The 23,650-nt window shown below is 38.2% G+C and overlaps 1 protein-coding gene across 1 annotated transcript in view; it reads left to right on the top strand.

Annotated features, from left to right (window-relative positions):
• LOC132597190 (SCAN domain-containing protein 3-like) overlaps positions 1-23,650 on the top strand; it is a 382,646-nt gene that overhangs the window by 6,002 nt on the left and 352,994 nt on the right. The gene's annotated exons all lie outside the window — the stretch shown is intronic.

Raw genomic sequence — 23,650 nt, 5'->3', positions numbered from 1 at the left:
GAGGGTGGGAGGGAGACGCAAGAGGGAGGGGATATGGGAATATATGTATACATATAGCTTTGTCGTACAGCAGAAACTAACACAACATTGTAAAGCAGTTATACTCCAATAAAGATGTTAAAAAAATAAATAAATAAAGTAGCCCTGAATATGTCTTTTCAAAGTATATAAAGAAATAAAACTGTCATCTATTGGGGTTCGGTGTGACTTTGTCCTTTGTCTTTTCTGTCACACTAGCCTGCAATCGTTTGCTTTAGCTTGGCCCACTTTTCAGAGATGTGATTGTGTGGGTTTCAAGACGCTGTCAGCTCTCCTTTCCCCAGATGCTGTGGGCCAGCTCGAGGCCTCCGGACACCTCTGACAGAGGCAAGTCCCAAAGTCGATAACTCTGAAGAGGCTGCTGATCCCAGGACGGATGACAAGATGTGCTGAGCCTTTGGGACAGACATGGCAGGACGTTACTATTAAAAGACATACCTGCTGCTGAAGGAGGGGAGGGAAGCAGATGTGAGGGCAAGATTCAGGTGACAACCTGGGCACTGCAGAGATACAGGAGGTTATGGAGGAGGGAGAAACGTAAGTTGGCATCTGGCAGTATGTGCAGAGGCGAGACCTGAGTGTGGGCAGTGGAAATGGCAGCTTTCAAAGATTTCTGACCTTCTGCCTGCCAACTTGGAATTAGATTTCTTGATGGAGGGGGAGGAGGAGGGAAGGGGTGAAAAAGGCAGATGCCAAGAGAGATTATTGACCTGGCAACCAGACAAAAGGCTACTGTGGCTGGCACCCAAGGCAGAGAAGGGCAGAGTGGTGTAGCTCATAGGTGTAATCCAAAGGGCTGAGTGCCAGAGTTTCAGCTGCTAGAGAGTAGCCTGAGGTGGCCTCTTCTGTTGACAGGAGAAAATAATCAGTACAGCAATAAAAGAAAGAAAAGTGAAATTTAATATCTTTGGATAATTTTTAGGGTTGGCATTCAGAAGTGTATTCAGCTACCTTTATCCTATCTGAGAAGCATAACCTCTTGCAGCCAGATTGATAATGCTTAAAAAAAAAAAAAAATCCCAGTAATACTGCTGCCACCTTTCCAATTCCAAGACCGAGGTGGTATGATTTGACTACCGGCTTCTCATTACCCAGCAGTGAATATTAAGTGACTTTTCCAAATGTTGACCCAGAAAAATATTTTCTTGGAGACAGGACTCACTGATTCCATTGGAATACAGTTTTGTTGCCACATAAATCAGGAAACTTTAAATGTAGCTCCCTAGTTCCCAGGTTTTGCTCTCAGCTCTCACTGAGCATTTCTGTCTCACCCTCCTATATCACTGTGTGCCACTAGATGTCACTGTTACCCGTGCCTTTGGGTGACAGAAACAGAGCAATCCGTCTGCCGTTTTGTGCAGGGGGAAAAATCTTCAGAAGTGGAGGATAATGCTATGTGGATTTCAATACAAAGACCTCTTTACTTGGCATTTTTCATTGAAAAACAGACACTCTGTATATTGTGTTATTTGGTTGCTATTTCCCTTTGTGCTTTTGAAAAGGAGAAAATGAATTAAGTGCAGTTCTTCCCACAAATGCACCTTCCCCTACATCCTTACTAATTCTTAATTCTCCCTTAATATATAGTTTTCAGCTTTATAATATGAGGACTATTCGTTAGCAGATTTGGAAAATTGCTGTTATTCTGTCTAACCTTGTTTTTTCCCTTTAGAACACTTCCACAGTAGTGACACTATACTGGTTCGCTTGTCCTTTGTCTGTCACCCCAAGTTGACTGTTAGCTCCCCAAGAAAAAGTGCTGTATCTTTTTTACTCATTGATATACTCCCTAGCATCTAGCACAGTAACTTGCATGTAATAATGCTAAAATAAATGATGGTTTGATGAATGAATACTTGAGAAGAAACAGGTGCTATATAATGTCATTGTGAAGAGAGAGAACTGTCTAGGGCCTGACTTCCCTGAGTGCAGATCCTTTCCCAGGTGTGTGACTTGCCTAAGTCATTATTCATTCTGTGCTCAAGTCCTTCACTTGTAAAATGAGGGTGATAATAGTAACAACCACATAAGGTGGTTTTGAGGATGAAGTATTTTTTAATGTTTTAATATATGTCAACATTCCTGGCACAGAGCAAGGACGAGGTATTAGCTAGAGGAGGTAGAAGCAGATCATTGTCATGCGGACCTACAGAAAGAGAGCTGGGTGAGGGAGGGATCCTGTCTGTGGAGTTGACAACCTCAGGCCAGAGGGCTGCACCCAGGGCAGGGGAGGGGACAGGGAGCAGTTGCTCAATCAGAGAGAAAGCCTGGAGCAGGAGGCAATCTGCATTCTGTACGAAAGATAGCTCCAGGAAGGGTGCTGTCAAGTGGAGGTGCCATGAAAGGCAACGCAGCCATTGCCAGATTTTGCCTGCCGCCTGCAGGAACTGTCTGTCGTTGGCAGGGACCAAACTGCTCCTGATTTTGGCAGGGATTCATGAAACTGATATTTTGGAGTTTGTTTTTCTCAATGAAAAAAAAAAAAACTTGAATTAACGATCTTAAAAGAGGAGAAATGTGCATGCTTGCTGACCTGTGGTTTGCAAATTGCTTATAATTCTATTACTGTCTGCCACCAAAATATCTCAGCCTGACAAGATCAGAACTACTGTCATCCTTTTACATTTAATTTTAATGTACACGAAATAATGTTCTCCTGCTCCATTTCTTCCAGTTCTTTTCTTCTCCTCCCCTGTTCATTTTTCCTTATCATTCCAAAGTTACTTCTCTCAGCAATGTCATCTTCTGCTGTAATGTGCTTCACCTTTATACATCTAATAAACACATTATTTTCATTTCAAGTTTATGTCCTCTGTGGTCACACTTATAGGCTGTAGAATTGAACTTAGAAAAAAATAATAAGCTGACTTTGTAACAGAGATGATTTCGCTTTTGTTAACAATCATTTTGGCTGGCATTTCTTTATTTTGGAAACCTTTATTTTGAATTTAATTTAGAAATTCAGGGGGCACTAGAGTGCACATGAATGACTCTTTCTTCCTCCCCTCCTTTCTGCCTCTCTTTCCCCACATCTCTTTCCTTCTTTCCTTTTCCATGCCTTTACAATACACCTATAACATGAAGAAAATTTTAAAATTTTATGGCTATTGGTTTGTATCTTTTCTAGACCTTAGATTTATTATTAACAGATTTTTAAACAGTTTTCTATACAAAAATGTTTGCTTTGACACAAGACCTTGCACTGGGGAATAACTTTACTATAAATATGCAATGTACAGCCTTAGGGATAGGCGTTTGGTTTCTTTTTCAGCTCAACAAGTAAGCATTTACTAGCCACCACATTTAGAGACCTAACACTATCCTGGATGAATCATAAACCTGCTCTAATTTGGTAATTCTTTATGTACTTGCACGGGAGCTACAGATATTTTATCATAATACATTGCCTTCATAATTATTCTGCTTTGGAATACAAAAACACCCAGTGCTCTGATTTCTTCTTTCTGGTAAATTTGTCTCCCATTTCAACTCTAACCTCTTCCCAAAGAGGTTACCTCTTAATTCCATTACTAATATCACATGTTGAAAGTTCGAACAGACTTTTGCTAATTCACTTTTTCCCCAAGAGATGATGGCTACTATTCTTTTGAATTATTGCATCCATTTTAGAAAAGGAACTAATTATTCTTTATTTAACGAAGACTATCCTGTGACTGATATAGTTAGATTCATGTGAAAATGCATAAGTGGTAGTGAGGATATCATTTTCTCCAACAAAATGTAATTTCAAAAGTAATTTAAATGGAACATAAAGAAGTACTCATGACTTTGGTTGCTTTTATAGCTAATGCAGATATCTTACTTCTACCACTGATATTCCTGAGTGCCTTCTACTTAGCAGGTTCTCAGTAAATATTTCTTGATATTAACAGTTTTCCAATCCTGAATTTTGTGATAGCTCTTGAAAGCTTTACATAGTGTTTAGAAAATATGAGATCCATAAATATGGATATGGGTATAGGTATCCATATCTATGGATCTCGTATTATCTAGGTGATATTATAGCTGGTGACCTGGATAATTGTGTGTTGATATGACCCCAAAAGACTCTAGTGCCATGTACACTCATCTTCCTACTGCATAAGTATCCCTTTATGTGCCCTGGCTTGCATTCCTTCCTTCAATTACAGATAAAACTTTGCCTCTTTCAAGGCACATGCTTGGCTATAGGAAGTTTTGTGACAGTTAAGAATTTACTTCTGAATTTTCTGCATTACAGATTCCACTTCAGTGCACTAAAACTGGCTGCAATTAAAACAATGTGTATCATACATTCTGTGTATGCTACCCATTTGAGCGTGATGCTTGGAAGATAACAATTTTTTCCCGTCATTGACTTTGGTGAGCCTCATTGCTGCTGTGAAAGCAAAATACCCTACACATGAAAGCCGAAAAGAGGACTCTAGATAGAAACCTGGCGTGGGAGTAGTGATGGCCACTGCCTCCATTGTTGTTTCATTGATTTTCCTTCATTCACGATCTTTAAACAAGCGTTTATTAATTATGTAATATCAATCAAGGCTTCTTCCTGGGGCTTTGTTTTCCTTTCACATCTGCTTTTTCGTTTGTTTTGTTTTTGGCCATGCGGCTTGTGGGATCTTTGTTCCCTGAGCAGGGACCGAACCGGGGGCCCCTGGCAGTGAGAGTGTCAAGTCCTAACCACTGGGCCACTAGGGAATTCCCATGTCTGCTTTTTCTTTAAATAACTTTTATTTTACAATTTAAGCAGGATTTTGTTTGATTTGGGCCATGTTGTTTACATGATGAGCAGTTATAGTTAGAATGAATTTCACTGGTTGCTAAGAAAATGGGTTAAGCTGCCAGGTGGGATACCATTCAGGGTCTAGTTATCATAGTTGTGGGAAGTTAACTGCAACACCCCTCCTTTTGGATCTTCCAGTTAGTTGGTGTTCATTTGACACCAGATTTGATCAGTTCCTAAAGGTGCGCTGGACCTGGACTTGATGCTCCACCTGGTTATTCGCAACTTCATTGTGATGTGAGATGTCTGCTTTGCTCCTAACTCTATGCTCTTATGATTCGGAGAGAAATCTCCAGAATTACTGTCAACTTCTAGTTGTATATGATAGAAACTTTTGAAACCTGATGCAGGCTCCTGACTTATTTGTTTTCCTTAGGCAAATTACCATTTCAGAATAATATGCATCATCTAGAAAGTATATCATAATTAGATGTAAAGTATATATTGAAGCTTCCAGATGACTCATGGAATATGTTTTGTTGATGCTTACAGACTAGCTTATGCTACTCTTCAGGACTGTGTAAGACTGGGACCAACAGGTAGTACTTCAGTCCTTTGGTAATAAGGGAATTCATTAATCAAGAAACCATTATTTCTGAACAAAGATACTTCTAATATATTAAAACACTCTGCCAATTCTCTTATGCTCTCTCTTCAATATTCTGTTGCAGAAAATGTCAAGTCACCTAGCTTCAGCTCTGCTTTTCTTTTGTTTGCTCTGGCTGACCACAGTGTTCTCCTTATTCCTTTGAGAGGGAAACATGCTGACACACATGTGAGTATAAAGTGAGAAGCTGACTCTAGAGTTACATCTAATCACCATAGTATTAGGAGAGTTTTGGCCCACAGTCCCAAGCTTCTGACAGTGGCAGGACGCTGAATCTACTGGAATATAAATTCCAGTGAGATTTACACCAGAGCTATGCTTCTCAAACTTTAATGTGCATATGGACCACCTGGGACCTTTCGAAAACGTGGATTCTAATTTAATAGGCTCGGGATGAGGCCCAGGATTCTTTGTTACAAGTTCAGCACTTGAACCAGGCCTAGAGGAGCAGAACCCTTTTGATTTTCAGTATAGGCCCTAAGTGTTATGGGCCAGATAAAATTGATATTCTTAGATTTCCATGCAGAGGAATTGAACTCAAAGAGAAGGCCTTATCACTGACATTCTCATGCTGAATGGACCCACTCAAAATTCTCAATCCAGAATTCTGGGAGTACTGAACTATTCATTCTAAAGACTACTGAACTTGTACCGTGCCTAAAATTAGCTTACAGTTTCTAACGTCTTATAGAGTTCTTGTACAGAGACAACAGAATGGGTGAATGGGACAAGTAGATTATCCGAAGTCAGAAATTCTGAGTTTGAACCCAGTTTTGCCTCTACTTGGTTCCTTGAGTTTGAACAAGTCATATATCCTCTTTCAGTTTCCATTTTCTTTTTTTTTTTTTTTTTTTTTTTTTGCGGTACGCGGGCCTCTCACTGTTGTGGCCTCTCCCGTTGCGGAGCACAGGCTCCGGACGCGCAGGCTCAGCGGCCACGGCTCACGGGCCTAGCCGCTCCGCGGCATGTGGGATCTTCCCGGACCGGGGCACGAACCCGTGTCCCCTGCATCGGCAGGCGGACTCTCAACCACTGCGCCACCAGGGAAGCCCTTAATTGATTTCTTGATGAGCATTGACTTTATTAAATTTTAGACAAAATGCCCTATGGCATCTGTCAGTGATAAGTGACAGGAAAGACGTTAAAAGTTTAGTGAACACTTAGGAATTCTTTATCAGCAGGAATGTATTGAATGCCCCTGGATGAGAATAATAATGCTTGCATTTATAACTTACAAGTCATTTCCACAAATTTTATTTATGACACAATTTTCATTGGGTCTATTCCCTTTTCTGATATAAAAATCAACTTTGTGGTGCTTTCATTCATCATTATGTTACAGACGCAGCACAATTTCCATTTCAGGGAGATATAATGTATCTCTGAGGGAGGAAGGGAGAAGTGGAAGGAGGAAGGATGGATGGAAGGAAGGAAGGAAGTAGGCAGGGAAGGAAGAAAGGAAGGGAAGGGGGGAGGGAAAGGAGGGAGGGAGGGAGGAAAGGGAATGGTAAACACAAAAGTGTTATTTTTTGTTTTGCTTTGACTTTCCAGAAAACTTGCTCTGAGTTAATGCCCAAGAAAAGAAGAAATGGTTTTGGACAATTAAATATGTGAGACATGGTGTCAGGTTTTTTGGAGTTGATATCTCAGTTTGTCAAAATGTACATCTTTTCAGGAACTAAAGAGTTCAGTAGCTGCTTTGGTGTGCGTTTTAGCTTGATTTAGTCCCACTTTCTGCTTTTCTTTCTAGACTCTCTCTGATTTTTGTTTTCATCCTTAGCCATGTCTTTTCATTCTTGTCGTTCTCTTCTATAATTAGAATACTCTAAGGATTTGTCATTAAAGTTTAAGGTATACTAAGCATCCAAAGTCTTTCTTTTAAGATACTGCTGTGAATAAGGTAGATGACACTTCCCAAGGACACCTTATTTAGAGGGTCTTTCTGTTGCTGAGGAGGCCTCATCCAGGACTACCAGACTCATCATTTCGACACACAGACCTGTTGTTGAGTAGGTGGTGCCTGGGTGAGGCTCCATTCGTTGCAGCCTGCTTCTGCAGAGCCTGCTTTGGCTCAGACCCCTGTAGGTGTAGCATTCATTGGAAGACTAGTTCAGAATAAGTAGAGAACGGCCAGTAAGAATTTCTGGAAGTTTTGAATTAAGGGATATTTAGAGAAGATTGAACTTTAAATTTTCAGAAGTATAAATGACATCGTATCTGATCTGACTAGTAAATATGCGTCTTTACATGCAGAAGTTAGAAATAATGAAATGAAACGATCTTCTATTAACTGGTAAATAAACAGAACTTTTCTAAATGTTTGTTGCTTGTATTCAACCATTTATATATAATATAATTTATGTTTAATCACATCCAAAGCCTTGCCAAGTAGTAGTCCCACAGGAATTACTCTAATGGATACACGAGCATCTCTTGTATTGAGCATATTAATTGCTTATATGCAAATGGTTTGAAGTACTTGAAAAGTTTACCTTAAGAAGGATAAACATTATCTTTGTAATCTTGTATATGATATTCATTTGCTTAGCAAGCCCTTTTCTGATGGATTAAATAAAAGCAAACTTTACAATCAGCTGGAAAAACAAATTAGTGAGGTTTTATGATCTTAAGTTCCAGACCTCTCTGCCACCTGATTCAATATAGGACAATAATATACCATAAATTGATATGAATGACTCATAGTTTTACAATGACTTCCAGTCTTTATTTTTCTCTACTAATTTTTAGATGAATCCCTAGGTAATTCTGAGAGATAGAATTTGCATTAGTATTTGGGAATTAGACATCGTGCAACTCAGTTTGCCTATATGAATGGCAGCACCTTCATTCTCTTGGCATTTACATGAATGAATCTTCTAGTACCTTTGTTGTCCAAAGACATCCTTGATGATATTTCTCTAGGGTCTTAATATATCATGCATCTATTTGAGGTGTTAGTTCTTAAGTACAAAAAGTAGAATCGTATCTCAGAGTTGGCAGGACCTTTAAGATTAGCTTGTAAAAAGTACTCTTTGATGCACAAATAATAATTTCCAGAAAATCTTTTATTTGGAAAGTTCCCCTAGTGCAATGAGAGGAGTTTTCCATATGTAGATCCAGGCAAATAGTCACATGCACCCTAATTAATCATAATCATACACATATACATTCATAGCAATCAGATGATAAAATAATTTATTGTTAGAGCCAAGTAAACGTATCATAATTAATTCGAACCACACACATATGGGTCCCTATACCTGAGAAATAGGACTTTGATCACAGGATCATTAGTTGATGTAAGAGAAAGAGGGTAGGAGATCCTTTTAGAAGCCATCTGAAAAATCTCAAGAATGTGTATAAAATTCTCCTAATCAGATTCTGATTTCTGTTTTTCAAATCTGCAGATATGTGACCTTCTTCCTATGGATTTACTTGCCAGGACATATCTTTATCCCAGGGAAGTTTAGATAATTGGCATGTTTCCTGAAGTGTGCTCTGGATAATACTGGTTAAGCAAAATATTTATAAGTAGGCCTTGTAATCTTTTTACAAGTAAATTAAAGGAATTCTGGGTACATTTATTTATTTACTGAACAAATGTCTATTACTTATTATGTGGTGAACACAGTGCAAGATGCTGTCAATACAATGTTGAGCAAAATGGACATGATTGCTGCCTCATGTTGTTTATGATCTAGAAGGAAAACAGACATTGATTGCCATGGTCTGAATGTTAGTATCCCCCCCCCCCCAATTCATAAGTTGAAATCCTGATGTCCAATGTGATAGTATTAGAAGGTGAAGCCTTTAGGAAGTGATTTAGGTCATGAGAGTAGAGCCCTTATAAATGAGGTTGGTGCTTTTATAAAAGAGACCTCATAGAGCTTCCTGTCCCCTTCTACCATGTGAGGACACAGCAAGAAGACACCAGCTCTGAACTAGGAAGGGGTCCTCATCTGACCGTGTTGGCACCTTGATCTTAGACTTCCACCCTCCAGAACTGTGGGAAATAAATTTCTGTTGTTTATAAGCCACCCAGTCTGTATTGTTAAAGCAGCCCAAATGGACTAGGACATTAATCAGCTAATTACACAAATATATGATATCTAACTGAGATAATTCTAACGAATAAAAAGTATAGGACATTATAGCAGACTATTTTAGGAGGTCTTGTTTAGCTTTGGAGTATCTGGGGGCCAGAGAAGGCTTCTCAGGAGAAGAGGGAAGTCAGCAATGCAGAAATGGAGCAGCATGCACAAAGGACTTGAGATAAACAGAAACATGGTGTTTGAGAAATTTAAAGAAGGTCTTTGTAACAGAAGCGCACACAGGGAGGTAACAAGGTAAACAGAAGCCAGAATGAGCAAAGCATCAATGATTTTTTTTTTAAAAGACCATTTTTGAGGGAGAGTGGCATGATCAGATTTTCATTTTTAAAGTAACACTTTGATTACAGTTGGACATTAGAGTAAAAGGGGGTGGTATGAACTGAATTGTGACCCTCCAAATTTATATGTTTGAAACCCTAACTTCTAATGTGACTGTATGTGGAGATAGGGCCTATAAGGAAATAATAAAGGTTAAGTACTTGAAGTCATAAGTATGGGGCCTTAATCTTATAGAACTGGGGTCTCTATAAGAAGAGGAAGAAGCAACAGAGCTCTTTCTTCCTCTCAGCCTGTGCACAGAGAAGAGGCCATGTGAGGAGTAAGAAGTGGCCCTACAGTAAGAAGGTGGCCATTTGCAAGCCAGGAAGAGGCGCCTTGATCATGAACTTCCAACCTCCATAACTGCGAGAAAAAAAGTTTCTATTGTTTAAGTCACACAGTCTATGGCATTTTGTTATGGCAGCCCAGGCAGACTGATACTAACAGGTGGCAAGAATGGACATGAAGTACTGGGTAGGGAACCACAGCAGTAGTTCCGGTAAGAGATAATGTAGTACGTACTACAACGGGAACGGCAGACATTGAGAAAAGTGTACAGAAGTGAGAGCCTTTTTGTAAGTAGAGGTGATGGGATTTGGTGTTGGATTGTGTGTATAGGATGAGAGAAAGTGGTATTGAGCTTGCTGATTTGCACCACTAGATGAATGACTTGCACACTTTAGGCATCACCTGAGAAGATCAGGTTTGGGGATATAACCCATATGTTCAGTTTTTGACACATGAGGGCTTAGATGCCTTTGGATATGTCGAAGGGGCAGATGAGTGGAGCTTAGAGAGAAATTAAACAATGTTCAACAGGTTCTGTTACTACATGACTTCTCAGAACTTTTAGTGTGTTTAACTATTTATGTATGTGAATTGTGACTCTCCAAGACAGGGTGATGGGTTCTTGCACTTTTCCAAACTTGGACCTCTTTTCTGAATGGAGAAGATCACAGGACTTCTGTAGACTCTATCTGGTAATTGCTGGTCTATCAGCACCTTTTTAATCATTCTCCTTCCTCTGATTTTATTTAATAGAACATGCTTTGGACACATGATGGCCAGTGTACTTGCAAGTTGTGAGAATAGGTGGAGAAGGACTCAAGACAGGAAATTCATAGTCTCTCACAGTTCCTCAGTGAACATTGCCAGTGTCTTTTAGAGCACCTGTCAGGAGCTGAGCTGAATGCCACAGATGCAGCGGGGGGAACAGCCTCTGCTTTCAGGTCATTCCTGGATACGGTATTCAGGTAGAGTGAATGAGCAACGCCTCTCTCAGGAGATCCTTGCCTTCCTGACTCTGTCTCAGGGTAATACCGCTCCTGGGCTTGAATCCTATCTTGTAAACTTAGGAACTTAGGATATGTCTCCCTTGGGTTGGCCTATACCAAGTTTTCAAAGTTATTGCCTAGAGGTTCAAGTCAATTGAGCATTAGGGTCTTAGAATTTAGATAAAGATAATTATGTAAGTTATAACGAATCCTCCTTAGTGTTTTGGCATATATAATATGATACAGTATACAGCATTCAACAGCTGGCTTTTCCATTCAGTATATATTGTGGAAGTTTATTCGTCTAACTATGTGTAAAAATGTTTTTTAAGCTACTGTGTACTATTCTGTAGTATGAATATATCAAAATATATCATTTAGCCATTCAATTATATTCAGCTAGATACAAAAACAAAAAAACACTGTGCACCAGGTAGTATTAGTGGGAGATATAGGAAGAGGAAGATTAAATACATGAATTGAATGATTCTGCCTGTTCTTTGCCGAAAAGATTACATGGACTAATAAAAGTTTAATTTATTCATATGAATTACCTTCTCTTCATGCTCATTTTGAGAAATAAATTACCAGCTAAACAAATCTCTAGAAAAACCCTTTGTGCCAGGTTTTTTTTTTTTTTTTTTTTTTTTTTTGCGGTACGCGGGCCTCTCACTGTTGTGGCCTCTCCCGTTGTGGAGCACCGGCTCCGGACGCGCAGGCTCAGTGACCATGGCTCACGGGCCCAGCCGCTCCATGGCATGTGGGATCTTCCCGGACCGGGGCATGAACCCGTGTCCCCTGCATCGGCAGGCGGACTCTCAACCACTGCGCCACCAGGGAAGCCCTGTGCCAGGTTTTATTCCCATTGTCAAATCCTCCACAACACTTTTCTTGTGGTTGCAAAAATATGATCTCTCACTTTTTTAATGCTTCCTCTGCACTCCAGTTAAATGGCTTGGGACCTTGTATTCCAGTTATTTGTGATAGCTTATTAAGGCACACAGCCTCCTTTGTGTTCCCCAGAATGCCTTGTTCTTAGGGCTTCTGTAGAGGTGTTTTGGTTTGAATTTTGAATTAAACTCGATTACTTATTCAGTTCTGGTTATTAAGTGACCAATGTGTTCTTGAGCTTCATTTGTACCATTATATTCCAGAGGGACAATTTTTAAGAAATTATGAGTTGGAAGGTTAATAGTGATTTAAACACTTCCCAAAGTAGACCTATTAGTTATCTGTGCTTCTAATGCCCCTTTCCACCTTACTATGCCATTGTCTACATGAAGTACAGCAGCAGAATAATTGCTAACTAGCTGAAGATCTTGAACTCAATTTACCAATTGCTGCAAAGTAGAAAAAAAATTTACATGAGCCATACTTTCCATTATGAAATATTCATAGAAATGAGTTTCAACCTGTGTTACAATAAAATGTTCATAAGACTTTTAAGAAGACAAAGACACACGTTTACTGTTGGGATAACTAGATTCAAATCTTTTATTCCTCAATTTGGTAAAAAAAAGGGGTAGTTTGGGATAATTTAAGTGTAGTGTTGTCAGGTAGATGGATACTTGCTTATTTCCAGGAAAACTTTCCATTGCTATGAAGTTTTCATGGATAATTATAATTTTCAGCATCTCCCTGTGGCAAAATAAAACAGTTGGAGGTATATCTAAGTATGTGCTCATACCTTACTACCATAATATATTTAATAGCAACTTAAATCACCTTCATTTGGGGGGAGCTCAAAAATACTATCTAAGATTGTTTGCTGTCCAAGTGAAGATCATAGTCAAGGAATAATAACATTGCTCAGAGTTTAGGAATTTCTCCGCAGAGATAGAAGTGGGAAGTCAGAGTATCTGCTAAGTATTAATAAGCTCTAATAGGATGAGAAGAGTCTTTCCCATTTTTTTTCGTACTGCTTCACTTACTGACTCTAAGCAGCTGTGGAGAGAATGTCAGTCCCCTGTCACTTTAGGTGGCAAGTGTAGCATCAGCCTAGTGTATTGACCTACAAACTCTTTGCCTCTATCAATTTTTCTGTTGGCATTGTGGAACTGACCATTCTGGGCAGGACTACTACTGAGCTGCTCTTCTGAAATGTCAAAGATATTATTGACTGGAACTCTTGCATTTTTTGACAATAATAAGTTCCTTGACAGGACATCTGGACTCTAGCTTGTCTATTTACGCTATAGGGAGAAGGAAATTATCTATGTTGTGTCTGCAGAATTCTGGAATCAGCAGCCATTTTTTTGGAATTCCTAATGTGATAGCCTCGAATTATACAACATGCACCGATAATACAGTGGTCACCATGACTTGGAGTATAAATCGTCAGTAGGAAGCAATGTTAGTATTATGCTGAAGCCAGAGGAAAGAGGAGAAGTTTGCAGCATATACAGAGCTGGCTTGAGGTTATAAGAACCCAAGTTCTTCTAAGTTTTAATCTGACATATTCTGACCTTCTTCAATTCAGTCTTTTATTGTTAAAGCATTCTTTTATAAATAACAGGCAATGGGTGGCAGGCTGTGTCTTCTTACTCTTTTGCATATAACTACTGGTACTGAGTTGTGGGTGTTTTGGTCACACCGTGTGTATTCAGGGCTACTGCTTTTGCTGGTGATTGCAGCAACTGTTCAGATAATTGCAGTTATCTCTATATGATCCCTTCTATGATTAAAAACATTAATATGTGAATGTAATTCTAGAGAGAACTGTCCTTATAGCTTATTATCAATTTTCACCACACGGTTATGCAAATCTAGGACTTCATAAATGTCACTTTCTGCTAATGATTTGCAGTTTGGTGAGAAGTTCTGGCTTTTTAGATGGACTAAAAGAATATATAGAATTTTAAATTTGTGAGAAATACAGTGTCAGTGAAGTACCTAATTGAGAGGCTGATCTTTTCTGAGAGAGAGAGAAAAAAATGTTACCTTTTTGTTTCTGTCTACTTAAAAACGAGGTTAACATCCCCTCATTTCTTTCTCAAGCCTTTCTCAGGATGGAGACGCCATCTGTGTCACATGCCTCGAAGTGAGAAAGCATTGTAGAAGAGTTGCAGCTTTTTGTTATCCCAGTGGTATAAAACACCAATTTTCTGGGATAAAGTATAAGTTCAAAGAAAATAGAATTTACTAGCATGTCAGTTTTGGACATTCTGTGAGTGTCCAGCAAGGAAGACTGTGAATTGCTTCTGTTATTATGACTGACATAAGCTCTTCAAGCTGTTGACAGCCTGCAGTTCTTCTTACTGACTTTCAAAGAATTATTGACATTATTATGCACTAACTCTCCTGTTAATGCAACAGTAAATGATAAAATATAAATTTGATTTCAAATAAAATCTCACACTTAAAAATTAAACCTCTGAAGATCTATATGTATTGTCATTCAGTGGCCATTTGATTGTATCAGGGTGTTGCACTTGAATTCAGTTTCAAACAAGTTTTAAAATCTGAGGTAACTTCCTGGGATGTCCACATGCTTGAACTGGATTGGGCCAACATTGTGTTGTTAATTAATCCCTCTGGAAAAATTGCATCTGGCTTATGCTTTTACTCTGCAAAAGCAATTATATTTTGAATTATGCTGTAAACTATGCCTTACCAAATTCTTTCTATGCCTTAGCTAGTTGTATTCTGATATGCTGCAAAATCATTTGTATTCTAATAAAGGTACCCTGATTTATCATTCTTTTATAAGCCAAGATCTCAGATAGTGACACTTATTTATTATAGTGTTTAATGCTGAATTCCACCTTTTGATTAAAGGCTTAGTCTACTAAAATGGGGTTTGGTTTAAATTCCAGTTAACCTTTTGCTTCCTCTGTGCTATTTAGGTGCATAGTATTATTTCACCTTGATAAGAGAGTGCAATTTTATCCTTTAGTGTTTCACTGAAACCAACTATATTTATTACGCTAGTTTGAATCTCCTAACTCCAGCTATACTGCTGGGATGAGTAAACTGATCATTGTAAAATAAAATAAATGATTCCATTTACAAATTTTTAAAAAAATATTTCCTTATAATATTTTTAGAACTATGAGTAAAATATTTTTTGATAAAAGTGAATATGAGTCACATTTTTATAAACTTGGATGAACTTCATATGACTCTAGCTTTGGTTAACGCCACCTATTCTGAAATATTTAATAGTAAATTATATTCAATTTAATTCAACAAGGCACTTGAGGCCTTTGTAGTATAAAGTTGAATAGCATCTCCTGACTTTGAAGAACTCAGTAACCAGCAGGGAAGACAAGCACATGAAGAGTTAGCATGTTGTGTGATATGCTCTGAGGGAGTAGTGTGTATGAAGTAGTGCACAACACTGATAATGGAGCATCTGATGTGGGACCACAAGGGAAGGCTTCCCAGGAGAGGTAGAGCATTTGAACTAGGTCAAAGTAAGAGTACGTCAGGCATATGAAAGGATGGAGATGCAATATCCAGGATGAGAGGGTAGCATAAGCAAAGGCCCAAATCAGTGAAAGTGTATTGTGGATTTAGAAAGTTTGAGTTGTGCAAAATGAAAGGTTCATGGTAAGTGTATATGGAGCAGGGGAGATGGAATAGAAAGGTGGGAATAGGAGGGGTAGGAGATTAGGATATAAACGGTTAGATAGCCACAGGATATTTTTATGCAGGCTAAAATGTTTTACTTTAAATTGTTTTTAGAAGTATCAGATAATGTGCATAAAGACAAAGACGCTCTTTCTCCACCTCTGACACTTGTGCTGTCAGCCATTCCGGTTAGGATGAAGGCCAGAGTTGTAAGGTGCTGTGAGAGATAGGATGGAAGTCCAGATTCAGTACAATTTAGGAATAATTATTTTTCATATTAGCTGGCTTCTTTAGACATCTTGGACTACAAAATTAGTTGAAGATGAATCAGCACAACTGCTGTAAGTTTGCCCCTTTTCTAATAGGGCTCAAAGGTAAAACCGTACACTAAGACCATGCCTCACCAAAGACTTTTTCCTACCCAGTCCCAGGACTAAGGTCCCATTCTAGAGACTTCTTGACTCCATGACGAGGGGTTAAGAGAAAGTTCCAAACATCCAACCCTCCCCACCTCTGAACTCAGATCATCACCAACACAATTGACCCTGAATCCACCAGGACAAATCTTACGGCTTCTATCTCTTCCTGATCTGTCAGACAATAAGAGGGCCCCTAGACTATCAGTCATCCTTTAACTCCAGTGTTCTCCATAAGGCTTTGTAGAATCTTATGCTCCCTTTTCCCACCTATCTCCAACTCCTGAAATATTTTTGTTGTGCTTTCTAAAAATCATTATCTAGCATCACCAAATAGTATATCAATATATGTGACTACTCTCTTATTGAGACATTCAGATTACCTTTTTTGAGCTAATGGAAGCCTGTTCTTTCACATGCGTACCTCCCTGGCCCTTAAGACACTACTTCCCCTTTAGCTCTTTCAGCTATTGATAGTTTTTCTCTCACAGATATCATACTCTTGAACCTGAAGAGGAATTTTATGTCACCTGATTATATCACCCACTTTCTATTATTTTTCTGTCATCTCAATCTCTGGATTGTTCCTGTTCCTTTTTCATAGATTTTAGCACCTGGTTACTTGATGCTTTTGCCAACACCATTCCTACCTTAATTCTGCTTGGGTTCAGCTTCACTGATGATCCTTTCAACATTCTATCCTCCAGTGATTTTGTCCTTTACCCTGTTTCAGCTCTCACTCATATGGTGTTTCTGTAGACCCTATCATTATCAGTAATTACAGCCCTTCTAATATGTTAATTTCATTCATTCCACTCTCTTACCAGGCTTGAATTCTGTGAGCAATCATTATAGATGCTTCTTGCACACATGCTCAATTCTTTTCTTCCTTTCTCACTTCATTGAACTTACTTGGAAAGAGCACAACTCTAGTTAAAAGAGCTCTTTGACTACTCAGTGCTTGCCCCTGCCCACTGATTGGAGAAAAATACCTAAACATGCTGATTGGTCCTACTTTAAATTCATGGCCATGAGCATCAATTTTTTTATTTTAATGCTGCCTGGCAATCATGATGAATTTTTGTAGACTACCATGAGCTCTCCTAAACTACTATTTCATATTCTCCCCTCTTTCCTCAAACCTCCCAAACCTTGCCCTCCATCTCCTATCTCAGTTAATGACATTGGTTCCTACTTCACCGAGAAAATTGAAATGCCAAAATAAAAACTTCTAAGGACTCCCACAGCTGCATCCAGTCACCTGTCAGCTTTTGCATTCATATTCTTATGCCTTTGTGCTTAAATCTGGGCTCCTATCTAACACTATCCTAACAGATTTCATTCTTGCTCCTCTATTTGATTATCTTTCCACTTAGTTTCTCAAAGATAGCACTTCAGCAGTAATCCACTGTTGACATCTAAGTTGACATCTTAAAAATATTGACTTTTCTGACTCAAGAATATGGTTTATCTATTTATTTGGGTTTTCTTTAATTTCTCTTAGCAACATTTTCTAGTTTTCAGTGTATAGGTACTGTATATATTTTTTTGTCATTTATTCCTAAGTATTTCTTTTATATATTTTGTATTACAAATGGCATTATTTTCAATTACCAACTGTTTATTGCTAGTATACAGAGATAAAATTGACTTTTGCATATCGATCTTGAATCCTATGTGACCTTGCTAAATTCACTTGTTAGTTTTAGTGTTTTTTTTTTTTTAAGATTTCATCGAATTTTCCAAGAACATGATCATGTCATCTGTGAATAGTCAGTTTTACTTCTTTTAAAAAAATACGGATGCATTTTATTTAATTTTCTTGAAGAATTACGTGGAGTAGAACCTCCAGTGTAATGTCGAACAGAAGAGATGGGGGCAGACATCCTTGTCTTACTCATGATCTTAGTTTGAGAAAAGCAAGCTGTCTTTCATTATTTGGTATGTTGTTATGTATGTGGTATATTGTTAGATATAGATGTTTTGTAGATGCTCTTTATGAAGTTGAAAAAGTTCCCTTCTATTCCTAGTTTTGTGAGAATTTTTGTCAAGAATGGATATTTTGTCAAATGCTTTCTTGTCTATTGAATTGATCATATGATTTTTCCATTTTGGTTTGTTGCTGTCATGAATTACATTGACTTTTTTTTTTTTTTTTTTTTTTAAAACATCTTTATTGGAGCATAATTGCTTTACAATGGTATGTTAGTTTCAGATTCACAACAAAATGAATCAGTTATATATATACATATGTTCCCATATCTCTTCCCACTTGCGTCACCCTCCCTCCCACCCTCCCTATCCCACCCCTCCAGGCGGTCACAAAGCACCGAGCTGATCTCCCTGTGCTATGCGGCTGCTTCCCACTAGCTATCTACCTTACGTTTGGTAGTGTATACATGTCCATGCCTCTTTATTGCTTTGTCACCGTTTACCCTTCCCCCTCCCCATAGCCTCAAGTCCATTCTCTAGTAAGTCTGTGTCTTTATTCCTGTTTCACCCCTAGGTTTTTCATGACATTTTTTTTTTTCTTAAATTCCATATATATGTGTTAGCATACGGTATTTGTCTCTCTCTTTCTGACTTACTTCACTCTGTATGACAGACTCTAGGTCTATCCACCTCATTACAAATAGCTCAATTTCGTCTCTTTTTATGGCTGAGTAATATTCCATTGTATATATGTGCCACATCTTCTTTATCCATTCATCCGATGATGGACACTTAGGTTGTTTCCATCTCTGGGCTATTGTAAATAGAGCTGCAATGAACATTTTGGTACATGACTCTTTTTGAATTATGGTTTTCTCAGGGTATATGCCCAGTAGTGGGATTGCTGGGTCATATGGTAGTTCTATTTGTAGCTTTTTAAGGAACCTCCATACTGTTCTCCACAGTGGCTGTATCAATTTACATTCCCACCAACAATGTAAGAGGGTTCCCTTTTCTCCACACCCTCTCCAGCATTTATTGTTTCTAGATTTTTTGATGATGGCCATTCTGACTGGTGTGAGATGATATCTCATTGTAGTTTTGATTTGCATTTCTCTAATGATTAATGATGTTGAGCATTCTTTCATGTGTTTGTTGGCACTCTGTATATCTTCTTTGGAGAAATGTCTATTTAGGTCTTCTGCCCATTTTTGGATTGGGTTGTTTGTTCTTTTGTTATTAAGCTGCATGAGCTGCTTATAAATTTTGGAGATTAATCCTTTGTCAGTTGCTTCATTTGCAAATATTTTCTCCCATTCTGAGGGTTGTCTTTTGGTCTTCTTTATGGTTTCCTTTGCTGCGCAAAAGCTTTTAAGTTTCATTAGGTCCCATTTGTTTACTTTTGTTTTTATTTCCATTTCTCTAGGAGGTGGGTCAAAAAGGATCTTGCTGTGATTTATGTCATAGAGTGTTCTGCCTATGTTTTCCTCTAAGAGTTTGATAGTTTCTGGCCTTACATTTAGGTCTTTAATCCATTTTGAGCTTATTTTTGTGTATGGTGTTAGGGAGTGATCTAATCTCATACTTTTACATGTAGCTGTCCAGTTTTCCCAGCACCACTTATTGAAGAGGCTGTCCTTTCTCCACTGTACATTTCTGCCTCCTTTGTCAAAGATAAGGTGACCATATGTGCGTGGGTTTATCTCTGGGCTTTCTATCCTGTTCCATTGATCTATATTTCTGTTTTTGTGCCAGTACCATACTGTCTTGATTACTGTACCTTTGTAGTATAGTCTGAAGTCAGGAAGCCTGATTCCTCCAGCTCCATTTTTCGTTCTCAAGATTGCTTTGGCTATTCGGGGTCTTTTGTGTTTCCATACAAATTGTGAGATTTTTTGTTCTAGTTCTGTGAAAAATGCCAGTGGTAGTTTCATAGGGATTGCATTGAATCTGTAGATTGCTTTGGGTAGTAGAGTCATTTTCACAATGTTGATTCTTCCAATCCAAGAACATGGTATATCTCTCCATCTATTTGTATCATTTTTAATTTCTTTCATCAGTGTCTTATAATTTTCTGCATACAGGTCTTTTGTCTCCTTAGGTAGGTTTATTCCTAGGTATTTTATTCTTTTTGTTGCAATGGTAAATGGGAGTGTTTTCTTGATTTCACTTTCAGATTTTTCATCCTTAGTGTATAGGAATGCCAGAGATTTCTGTGCATTAATTTTGTATCCTGCTACTTTACCAAATTCATTGATTAGCTCTAGTAGTTTTCTGGTAGCATCTTTAGGATTCTGTATGTATAGTATCATGTCATCTGCAAACAGTGACAGCTTTACTTCTTCTTTTCCGATTTGGATTCCTTTTATTTCCTTTTCTTCTCTGATTGCTGTGCCTAAAACTTCCAAAACTATGTTGAATAAGAGTGGTGAGAGTGGGCAACCTTGTCTTGTTCCTGATCTTAGTGGAAATGCTTTCAGTTTTTCACCATTGAGGACGATGTTGGCTGTGGGTTTGTCATATATGGCCTTTATTATGTTGAGGAAAGTTCCCTCTATGCCTACTTTCTGCAGGGTTTTTATCATAAATGGGTGTTGAATTTTGTCAAAAGCTTTCTCTGCATCTATTGAGATGATCATATGGTTTTTCTCCTTCAATTTGTTAATATGGTGTATCACGTTGATTGATTTGCGTATATTGAAGAATCCTTGCATTCCTGGAATAAACCCCACTTGATCATGGTGTATGATCCGTTTAATGTGCTGTTGGATTCTGTTTGCTAGTATTTTGTTGAGGATCTTTGCATCTATGTTCATCAGTGATATTGGCCTGTAGTTTTCTTTCTTTGTAACATCCTTGTCTGGTTTTGGTATCAGGGTGATGGTGGCCTCGTAGAATGAGTTGGGGAGTGTTCCTCCCTCTGCTATATTTTGGAAGAGTCTGAGAAGGATAGGTGATAGCTCTTCTCTAAATGTTTGATAGAATTCGCCTGTGAAGCCATCTGGTCCTGGGCTTTTGCTTGTTGGAAGATTTTTAATCACAGTTTCAATTTCAGTGCTTGTGATTGGTCTGTTCATATTTTCTATTTCTTCCTGATTCAGTCTTGGCAGGTTGTGCCTTTCTAAGAATTTGTCCATTTCTTCCAGGTTGTCCATTTTATTGGCATAGAGTTGCTTGTAGTAATCTCTCATGATCTTTTGTATTTCTGCAGTGTCAGTCGTTACTTCTCCTTTTTCATTTCTAATTCTATTGATTTGAGTCTTCTCCCTTTTTTTCTTGATGAGTCTGGCTAATGGTTTATCAATTTTGTTTATCCTTTCAAAGAACCAACTTTTAGTTTTATTGATCTTTGCTATCGTTTCCTTCATTTCTTTTTCATTTATTTCTGATCTGATTTTTATGATTTCTTTCCTCCTGCTAACTTTGGGGTTTTTTTGTTCTTCTTTCTCTAATTGCTTTAGGTGCAAGGTTAGGTTGTTTATTCGAGATGTTTCCTGTTTCTTAAGGTAAGATTGTATTGCTATAAACTTCCCTCTTAGAACTGCTTTTGCTGCATCCCATAGATTTTGAGTCGTCGTGTCTCCATTGTCATTTGTTTCTAGGTATTTTTTGATTTCCCCTTTGATTTCTTCAGTGATCACTTCGTTATTAAGTAGTGTATTGTTTAGCCTCCATGTGGTTGTATTTTTTACAGATCTTCTCCTGTGATTGATATCGAGTCTCATAGCGTTGTGGTCAGAAAAGATACTTGATACAATTTTAATTTTCTTAAATTTACCAAGGCTTGATTTGTGACCCAAGATATGATCTATCCTGGAGAATGTTCCATGAGCACTTGAGAAAAATGTGTATTCTGTTGTTTTTGGATGGAATGTCCTATAAATATCAATTAACTCCATCTCATTTAATGTATCATTTAAAGCTTGTGTTTCCTTATTTATTTTCATTTTGGATGATCTGTCCATTGGTGAAAGTGGGGTGTTAAAGTCCCCTACTATGAATGTGTTACTGTCGATTTCCCCTTTTATGGTTGTCAGTATTTGCCTTATGTATTGAGGTGCACCTATGTTGGGTGCATAAATATTTACAATTGTTGTATCTTCCTCTTGGATCGATCCCTTGATCATTATGTAGTGTCCTTCTTTGTCTCTTCTGATAGTCTTTGTTTTAAAATCTATTTTGTCTGATATGAGAATTGCTACTCCAGCTTTCTTTTGGTTTCCATTTGCATGAAATACCTTTTTCCATCCCCTTACTTTCAGTCTGTATGTGTCTCTAGGTCTGAAGTGGGTCTCTTGTAGACAGCAAATATATGGGTCTTGTTTTTGTATCCATTCAGCCAATCTGTGTCTTTTGGTGGGAGCATTTAGTCCATTTACATTTAAGGTAATTATCGATATGTATGTTCCCATTCCCATTTTCTTAATTGTTTTGGGTTTGTTATTGTAGGTCTTTTCCTTCTTTTGTGTTTCTTGCCTAGAGAAGTTCCTTTAGCAGTTGTTGTAGAGCTGGTTTGGTGGTGCCGAACTCTCTCAGCTTTTGCTTGTCTCTAAAGGTTTTAATTTCTCCATCAAATCTGAATGAGATCCTTGCTGGGTAGAGTAATCTTGGTTGCAGGTTTTTCTCCTTCAACACTTTCAATATGTCCTGCCACTCCCTTCTGGCTTGCAGAGTTTCTGCTGAAAGATCAGCTGTTAACCTTATGGGGATTCCCTTGTGTGTTATTTGTTGTTTTTCCCTTGCTGCTTTTAATATGTTTTCTTTGTATTTAATTTTTGACAGTTTGATTAATATGTGTCTTGGCGTATTTCTCCTTGGATTTATCCTGTATGGGACTCTCTGTGCTTCCTGGACTTGATTAACTATTTCCTTTCCCATATTAGGGAAGTTTTCAACTATAATCTCTTCAAATATTTTCTCAGTCCCTTTCTTTTTCTCTTCTTCTTCTGGAACCCCTATAATTCGAATGTTGGTGCGTTTAATGTTGTCCCAGAGGTCTCTGAGACTGTCCTCAGTTCTTTTCATTCTTTTTTCTTTATTCTGCTCTGCAGTAGTTATTTCCACTATTTTATCTTCCAGGTCACTTATCCGTTCTTCTGCCTCAGTTATTCTGCTATTGATCCCATCTAGAGTACTTTTAATTTCATTTATTGTGTTGTTCATCGTTGCTTGTTTCATCTTTAGTTCTTCTAGGTCCTTGTTAACTGATTCTTGCATTTTGTCCATTCTATTGTCCATTCTATCTCCAAGATTTCGGATCAACCTTACTATCATTATTCTGAATTCTTTTTCAGGTAGACTGCCTATTTCCTCTTCATTTGTTAGGTCTGATGGGTTTTTATCTTGCTCCTTCATCTGCGGTGTGTTTTTCTGTCTTTTCATTTTGCTTATCTTACTGTGTTTGGGGTCTCCTTTTTTGCAGGCTGAAGGTTCGTAGTTCCTGTTGTTTTTTGTGTCTGTCCCCAGTGGCTAAGGTTGGTTCAGTGGGTTGTGTAGGCTTCCTGGTGGAGGGTACTAGTGCCTGTGTTCTGGTGGATGAGGCTAGATCTTGTCTTTCTGGTGGGCAGGTCCACGTCTGGTGGTGTGTTTTGGGGTGT

The sequence above is a fragment of the Globicephala melas genome, chromosome 4 (genome assembly GCF_963455315.2).
Source record: "Globicephala melas chromosome 4, mGloMel1.2, whole genome shotgun sequence".
Taxonomy (NCBI): domain Eukaryota; kingdom Metazoa; phylum Chordata; class Mammalia; order Artiodactyla; family Delphinidae; genus Globicephala; species Globicephala melas.
Note: the sequence above shows the minus strand (reverse complement) of the source record. Positions and strands in the feature narration are given on the sequence as shown.